This window comes from Ictidomys tridecemlineatus, chromosome 15 (assembly GCF_052094955.1).
Source record: "Ictidomys tridecemlineatus isolate mIctTri1 chromosome 15, mIctTri1.hap1, whole genome shotgun sequence".
Classification (NCBI taxonomy): Eukaryota; Metazoa; Chordata; class Mammalia; order Rodentia; family Sciuridae; genus Ictidomys; species Ictidomys tridecemlineatus.
Genome location: NC_135491.1, coordinates 50934229 through 50942477, shown reverse-complemented (window position 1 = coordinate 50942477; position 8249 = coordinate 50934229). Strand labels below are relative to the sequence as shown.

The window sequence follows — 8249 nt, the reverse complement described above, 5'->3', positions numbered from 1 at the left end:
TGGATAAAATATGTGTCCAGGTACAAGAAGGTCAAAGTTCTCAGATCAAATTAAACCCAAATAAGATTACATCAAGATATACTATAATCAAATTCTCAAAGCCAAATACAAAAAGGATCCAAAAAGCAGCAAAAGAAATTAAGCAAATATCGTGATGGAGTTTTGGGAGGTTTTTTTGTTTTGTTTTTTTAAGAGCAGGTACTATTTATTAACTGACCAGCTTACAAAAAATACCATGGAATTTACCTTAGCTCATTCTTCTCTAAGGTCTGATCTAGTCTTCCCTATTGACAGCATCTTCACCTTCTACAAAATGGATCCTCTTTTCCTTCATCTCACAGAGAAGATAATTTGAAGGGACACAGGAAGTTATTTACTTCTTTGAAGTGTTTTCCAACATTGTAGATCTCATGAATCAGATCCTCCATGCAGACGATGCTTTATTTACCAAGAGATCAAGCAATCAAAGTGTTATATATCAAGGCAATTTGTTTTTTATTGATTTTGCCATATCCACATTTGTTGATTGGTTAATTCGCTACCTTCAGTGTTTGGTGGGGGGGCGGGGGCATGCAATACATGGTTTACATGGTTCCATAATCATTGGCGTGTTAATTGAAAATTTGAGTTTAACAAAAGTTCCAATGAAGATCTGGTGAAGGGAAAGGAGCCGTAAATAATTACAGACCTCTGGGCTCACACCACTGATACCGCTGATCCTGATGACAAATGCCAATTTGGGTTTTGCAAGTACATGGAAGTTGCCAGTTTTTCTTGCCATCCTAGCCATGCAAATCTCAGTTCTACACATCTGTCTATATTTCTTGTGATAGTGCTTGATTTTTTCATAGATAAACTCAATCCTAGACCTTCAGAAGCATCTTTTGGGCAAACTTCATTCTCGGGCACTTTCCCTTCGCCTCTGTGAAATTCCTTCACTTTCTCATAAGGCTTTCTAGCACAGCAAGAAAAAAAAAAGAAGTTTCTTTCTTTCTTTTCAATATTCTTCATGGTTCCAGTTAGAAAAGATCTATAATGGAGTTTTAATACGACAAGCAGAAAATTTCTTGGCAGAAGAGAAATATTTTTGAGATAAGTAAGAAGTCTTTCACTTTCACAGCCTGAAAGTGAAAGAACAGAAAAAGACATCCCATGAAAATGGAAACCAAAAGAGCAGAGATGATTATTCTTGCATCATAGAAAATAAAGTTTAAATTAAAAATTATAGAAACAGACAAAGATGATCAGTATATAATGATAAAAGGGTCAATTCATCAAGTGGATCTAGTTATGGTATATATATAGAAGTGCCCAACATTAGAGCACCTAAGTATATATAAAATGAACTTTCATAAATTGGAAGGAAAAAAATAGATGAAAATACAAAATAGTAGAGGACTTCAATACCCCTCTTTCAGCAATGGACATAAAATTAAAAAAATGAATCATCATCTTAAACTGGTTTTTGACCCAGTGGTCCTAAGGTACAGAGATCCAACTTCTCACCCAATAGTAGCAGAACACAAAATTCTTCTCAAATGCTCATGGAAATATTCTCCAGAATTGATCACAAGGTAGATCCCAAAATAAGTATTAGACTGAAATTGTAGTAAGTGCCCGTTCCGATCACAATGATATAAAGCTAGAAATGAATTGGTGGCAGAATATCAGAAAATTCTCAAATATGTGGAACTCGAACAAAGTGCTTCTAAATAAATAAGAGATCAAAGACGAATTCTAAAGGGAAATTTTTTTTGTTTGATTGTATGTATTTATTGGAACATTTTATAAAAATGAATACTACAAAGCTCAAGAGGTTGATTTACAGAATGAAATTGTCAGATTTACATTCAAGAATTCCAAGAATACTAGGCAGTCTTTTAAACCGTAAGAAGAGGCATATCTGATGATTGACATCAACATGGACCACAAGGCTCCCCAAAATCATCAGAGCCCAAAAAAGAGAGTCGACAAGGGTTAGAGTGATAACCACATCTGGGGATTATCATGGAATCATCTTCTTCTTACAGACTCAGAATTATAACTCATGCCACTGATTTTTCAATCACTAAGCACACTAAAGTCTTCAAGTACTAAATTCAGAAACACTGTAGTAGGACCACATGTGCCTGTCTTGATAGTTCCCTAAATGGAAATTTTAAAGTATCTGAGACACAAGAGAAAGAAAAAGAAACACAACAAACCAAAATTGATGATATAACCGGAAAATAAGTTCTAAGAAGGAAGTATGTAATGAGAAATGCCTACATTAAGAAAAAAGAAATATCTCAAACTAACATTACCCAAAAAAACTAGAAAAAGAACTAATACCAAAGTTAGTAGAATGGGGTTAATATCCAAAACATACAAGGAATCGAACTACTCAATAGCAAGAAAACCAGATTCAAAAATGGACAAAGGATCTGAACAGACATTTCTCAACAAGACAAATTATCAACATGTATATTTAGAAATTTTCAGCTTCTTTAATCATAAGGTAAATGCAAATCAAAACCACAATGAGATATAAATTCACACCCGATTATGGCTGTTATCAAAAAGGTGGAAGAGAACAAGTGTTGGTAAAGATGTGGAGAAAAGGAAACCCTTATGTGCTATTGGTAGGAGGGTGAATTAGTACAGTCATCACAGGAAACAGTGTGGAGGCTTCTCAAAAAAATTTAAATAGGGATATAGATGTTAATGAAGTTATATAGGTACATAGGAGGAATCAATTCTGTTGATCGACTGCATGGGGTGACTACAGTTAATAATAATATTGTGTTGAGTATTTCAAAATAGGAGGTAGAGAGGATCTTGAACATTCTCACCACAAAGAAACGAAAAATATACAAACATATGCCTCATGTCCTAATTCTATTCCATTATATGGAGGTGGGATAATAATTAGATATTGAATCAGACTTCCATAAGTGAAACGTTCATTATTAACAGAGGCATAATCCTATATTGAGAAACAATGCCAATGAAAGAAATAGCCAAGATAAGATTACTGATCCAAAACCATATATGATTTTTGCAAACACAGCCATTAGAGGCACTCCATTTTACTCAGGAATGTTAATAAACACCATCAGTCTTTTATCAATAGAATTATCAATTTAGGCATACATTAGAGAATTTGCTAGAAGTTCCTCTTCCCCCTGGACATTAACCAGACAAAGTCTGACTATTCTGTTTCTAGTTTATGCTGGAAATATAAATTAGGTCTGATTGAATAACACTAAATTGGAAAGCATAGTTTATAGCTTTCAAAATCATATTTAGCCTTCTTAATGTGTCCCTAGAGCAAATTTCCTTCAGGGCATATTAAATTTATATGACATTATATAATGGCTTGTGAATCGAAAGCAACACATATTAATAATGGAGAAAAAACTAGATATAATATTGAAATCAAGTTACATGAGATCTGTTTCTCTTATTTTTAGTTTCATTTTTCATTGATTCACAGGATACTGAAATTAGTTTAGTGCTTATAGACCAACTGCCTACGTTTATTTGAAAACCTGTTCTTCAAAATGGAAACTCTTATTGGAGTTTGCTTCTCGGTCTTTTTAGTTTTTCCTTCATGCCAACCCAATGCCTAATAACTACAATTCATCCAAAGACTGACAAGCAGAGCCCATTCACGTGTTTCTGCGTGAACATCAAACATTAGATTCAGAATCGTAATTATTTACATGCTTTTCCACTTCAACCATCCTGACCATGTGCAGTAAGGTGTGGGGAATGTCACTGTGCGTGACACCTGCGGTCACTAGGAATGTCATCTTTCTAAACTTTGATGTAGGGATGGGGGGTCACAATGGGAAAAGGGATCCAGGAACTAGCAGAAGGGTGAAGGAAGCAGTCAAAGAAAAACTCCAGGACCCCAATCTGAAACTCCAAAATTCCCCTTCAGGCATATGTTGGGTTGCAGATGAGGGTTCATTAGGAAACGAAAGGCTCTAGAGATGTAAAAATTTGCAAAACATGGTTTTAAGTAGCAAAAGATAAAATGAGAAGAAATTCATTTTTACCCTATTTGTCTTTTTTTTTTTTTTTAAATAAATGGTGCTGAGAATCAAACCCAGTGCCTCACACATGGTGGGCAAGTGCTCTGCCACCGAGCTACAACCCCAGGCTCATGAGAGAACTTTTAAAGATGCAGGCAATTCTTTTTGTTTCATTTTTACAGTGAAGAGGAAATTACTATCATCTAATTTTGCTATGAGAAAATTGTGCCTCAAATACATTAATTAGTTTGGCCCAAATCACATGGATTATAATAAAATCAGTTATTTGATGAACAAGCCAGTTTTTACACTGATCAATCCTGTTTTACAGCTTTTCTATACATGACCCTGTTTTAACTATAATTTATTTTTCTAATTTTTTTTTCCACTGAATCACTCCAAATCAGTCATCACTTTGGAAGAAAATCCCATCTACTTTTCAAATGCTGTGTTTTAATCAAGTGTTTACTGTACATGAAAGAACTAGAATTTAAATTTTGAAAGCATAAGCTAAATAACTCCTAATAGTTTAACAGCATGGTTTTACTGAAATAGCAAATCAAATTTTTGTTACTATGTCTATGTATTTTATATATTTGAAAAAAAAAACACACATCTCAGTGGAAATTATGTACTGCATGATTATTGCATTTTTCAAGAGTATTCTACCTGTTAGAGTCATCTTTTACATTCTTGAATGTCTGCATTCAAAGGTATAATAAAATTCTCAGGAGTTTTGGGCTGTGTTTACCCATTTTCCTGTAAAAGGATAATGCTCGTGGTGAAGAGCAACGTTAATGAAAGGTATTAGCCTATCTTTTTTTTATAAAATATCTTTGTTTATTTTTATGTGATGCCTGGGATTGAACCCAGTGCCTCACATGTGCAAGGCAAACACTCTACCACTAAGCTACAGCCCCAGCTCTAGCCTATAATTTATAATCATACTTTTTACCTCTATGTTGAATAGAGACAGTAGTGAAGAGACATGTTTAGTGAGAACCATCCTATCATGTGCTCAACCAGATGCCAAATCTTCTCAACTTGATACCAACACATCCAACCAACTTCTTTATTCTCCTAAATACTAAAAGGCTTCATTTAAAATTGAGCTGCACATCCTCAAGTATGCTTCCACCTTCATCATTTTAGCATTAATAAATATTAACCATGCAATGCGATGCTGTGACTAGAAGCTTGGAACTTTGAGTTGCATGCACCCCGCACCAGGAAGACTGAGTACCAATAAATGTTGTTGCCACTTTTTCTAACAGGTCTCAATGTCTCACGGATGTCAACTATGTGTTCATGTCATACATACATGAATATATTTCCTTGGAACACCATATATTGTGAACATTTTTATCTCACAGGACATTTAACAATGCAAAGAAGTTGCAACCCAATGTATAATTTTAAATAAATAAGAAAGCAGTATTCTTATTCCAGTTATACAATGTGTCCACAGAAACATTTTACTAAACTTCCCAGAGAAACCCTGCTCAGAAAAGGAAATAGAGAGTGACTATATTCTCATTTGAATTTAAAATCAAATCTCATTACATCAAATGCTCAATTCTCAGACTTGTAAAATAAAGGAAATTAGTAGCAGGAAACGCACTGAGTCATTTGGGTTTCAGTGCTTTGGTCCCCCACCCCTTCATGAAAGGTGGAAGGCAAGAGGACTTGGAGCACAGTACATGCTAGTGGAGTTGGTTCTTATTCTAGAACAACTCATCTTAAATAAACAAGCTCACTGCAAAGCCAGGGAATGCATTTGTCTCTAGCAGGAAATTGATTATTTTTAAGTAAAAGAAACTCAGGTATTTGTTTCACTGAAATAAATTTACGTAAGACACAACAGTATTTTACAGTTTATCTATTTTTCCTAAGAAAGTTGATTATTTTCTTTAGGCTGCACGAAAACGAATGGTTGAATGTAAAAATAAACATTGCTGAAGTCTCCGAGACCAGTACCATGATACCACAATTTGTTATTTTATTTCAGGTTTTATAGCCATGCATGCAGTTTTGCCATAAAAATTCTTACACAAATTAAATTTGTATGAATAAATTATGCAGAGACATAACCCTTAGAATTTAATAAGCTCCTGCATTTTTCCCCCTCTTGGACAAATTAGAGAATCACACTTCTGCTTCGACTTATCTCCACTGCCCTATTATCTGATAATGCTCAACTCTCGAATAAAATTTGAAGTGACAGAAACATAAAGGACACAATACAACAAACAATAGTCACGCGAATCTTAAAATTCCTTTACCAAATTGCTATGCAATCAAGGATAGGATCTTTCTTTGTTCTGCTACTTGTTGAATAATGATACAGACATGTATCTTTACAATACCAGGATTAGAGAAGAGGGGGAAGGCACCTTCTCAAATCAATTTTACATTAAAGCAAAGAATTCTGAAAGCATTGCTTTCCCTTGCAATCTCAAACAGGCACCAACAAAAGCACTACTTTGTGATTGGGGGAGGGGGGGGCAGGTATTTTAAGGGGAAAAAAATAGCTTTCTCAGAGGCTGTTTATTGCTTTAAATGTTGTTTAAAAGCTTTTTTAAAAGGAGCTTTTTTTCTTTTCCTTAGACATCAACAGGAGATAATTGCCTTAACATGCTTTTAAATCATCCTATTTAAGACACAAAGTAGCATCAAAAACCTGTGCTTCGAAAACTTTTTACTTAACAGGATCATGTCGGAGTAGATCTGGGGTCGGCCACAGACCCCTCTCGGCAAATAAGGACACTTTGAATTTTCTTCAAGGATGATTTTTTTTTCTTGTTATACCGTAAGGCGGGCTTTTGACATCTGCACATCTAATTTCAACAAGTCCATAGGTGCATGTAAACACAACAATCTGGACTCAGACAATTCTATCACTCCAGAAAGAGTTGCCGTGACATCCTTTTGTAGTCACAGTCTCCCTCTCCTCCCAGAGGAGACTTTTGTACCTGCGAGAACCTCCTGCGCAGAGCAGCCGGCTGTGTCTCTGACTGGGGAGATGGTTCCCTTGAGAGCAGACATGTGGCCTGGGACTTTTTCTGCACAAAATATTAACTGAGGCAATGAAATCTGCTGGGAACCACGAGCGCAACTCAGTGTTCTTTATGTGAAGTAGCTTGCACTCCTCTGAAGTGTATACTGGGGCCTGGGAAAATCAGAATGTGTGAGGATCGTCTACAGAGAAGGAACATTCTAACTCTTCCACAACTGTGGATTATGGTACCAAGACGATGAGCCCCAACCCTTTTCTCTTGAATGTCTACTACATTATTAAATAGAATAAACTCATTTTATCACTCTCCCTTCCCCTACCCCCAACAAAGTGAACCTCGTCCTCTTCAGCAAGCCACGACATATTATAATGTCCTATGGATGTTTAAAAAAAAAAAAAACAAGCAGCTTCATCTTAAAGTTGAAACCTAAATTTCCATCTCGGTTAAGTATAATTGATTCTAGGGTTTATTAATTTTATACTTCATTATAAAAAAGCTTAAGAAATCACATAAACCTAATTTAGGAAAACTTACCAACTATTTTTTAATATGGTGAAGAAGCTATTCAGGTCAGTTTAATAGTATTTTATGAGTGAAAGTAAAAATGTGTTGGAGTCTGTTTTAAACACGTTTCCAAAAAAAAAAAAATTTAATAGCATAATAATTCTAACTAGATTGTATGAATTTTAACATTGTGAAATGTTATGCATTCCCTGTTTTAGATTGTGATAGGGTGAGCAGATGTTCAACAATTTGAAGTCTGTTTTGAATCTTCCTACCTGCTGGGTTTAATTTCGGAAGCAAACGCCATTCTTGAAGACAGAGAAAATGTTATTTGATCTTTTATCCATGCACCACGTTGCACTAATTTTCATCATTTCCAGCTCAGTTTATGGCAGGTCATTTCTGGTACACATAAAATCTAATTGTAATCTTTAGAAGAAAAAGGTAAAATTTGTTTGTTCTTGTGTCTGTCAAGAACAAATATTGAAATACTTGAAATATTGCAAGATCATTTATGGTGTACGGAGTGCACACTGACCTATAATTTTGCATGAAAAGTAAAGCAGTGGTATTTTCTAATAGTATTAAAGAAAGGCAAGGACTTTAGAAAAAGTATTCACTCACCTTTTTTAGACTTGTAAAATATCAAATGAATTTATTTTAATATAGGTAAATACAACCGTTGTTTAATTTTCTGTGCTTAGATTTT

General features: G+C 34.8%; 1 pseudogene; it reads right to left on the bottom strand.

Moving 5' to 3' along the window:
- Positions 1-247: 247 nt before the first annotated feature.
- Positions 248-7847, bottom strand: LOC101968092 (large ribosomal subunit protein uL30 pseudogene; annotated as a pseudogene).
- Positions 7848-8249: the final 402 nt, after the last annotated feature.